Consider the following 1,288-nt stretch of genomic DNA (forward strand, 5'->3'; position numbering starts at 1 on the left):
ATATATACATATATATATATATATTTATATATATATATATATATATATATATATATATATATATATTCACACACATATTATATATATATAAGTATATATATAATATATATACATATATATAATATATATAAATATATATATATATATATATATATATATATATATATATATATATATATATATAAATATATATATATATGTATATATATAAATATATACATATATATATATATAAATATATATACATAAATATATATATAAATATATATGTATATATAAATTTATATATATATAAATATATATATAAATATAATATATACATATATATATAAATATGTATATATATATATGTATATATATACATAAATATATATATATATATATATATATATATATATATATATATAAGCATACTGTATATATATATATTCACATATATATATATATATATATTATATGTATATATATATAAGTATATATATAATATATATACATATATATAAATATATATAAATATATATAATATATATATATATATATATATATATATATGTATACATATATATATATAAATATATAAATATATATATAAAATATATATATATATACATATATATATATATATATATATATAAATATGTATATATAGATATGTATATATATATATATATATATATATATATTATATATATATGTATATATATATATATTAATCTTTTGTCTCTCCCTGTCATAAGTTGTATTTGAATTAAGTATATTGGAATATAAAAACATTAATAGTTTTTTTCTAAGTAAAATAAAAAAAAATGTAAGAGGATCATAAAAATATATACATTTTCGATGCATTTTTCGTTCTAGATAAATTCGAAAAAAAAAAAATAAAAACTTCAAACCAAAAATCCCAACAAAATTTTTTATTTAAATGTTTGCGAGACGTTTTTCTCACCTAATTAGAAACTTCTATGAAAAAATATACATCTATAATGTAGTGTTTATAAAAATGTTCATATGTACATCTAATTGGATGCATTTATTAAAGAAAAAATAATTTTACACCTACATAGAAACGTTTATAAAAATGATTTTTTTTTTTTACGATTGGAAACTTTTATAAAGAAATTTTGTACATATATATGGAAGTGTTTCATACACACACACACACACAACAACAACAACAACAACAACAACAACATCTGGAAGAGATCAATGAGCGTTCGAGATGCCTCAGCTAAAGGAGAATTCCTGGATCAGCTTCGGCCTCAGGGGATCATTATGGAGGCCTCCGGAG

Source organism: Palaemon carinicauda, chromosome 32, assembly GCF_036898095.1.
Source record: "Palaemon carinicauda isolate YSFRI2023 chromosome 32, ASM3689809v2, whole genome shotgun sequence".
Classification (NCBI taxonomy): Eukaryota; Metazoa; Arthropoda; class Malacostraca; order Decapoda; family Palaemonidae; genus Palaemon; species Palaemon carinicauda.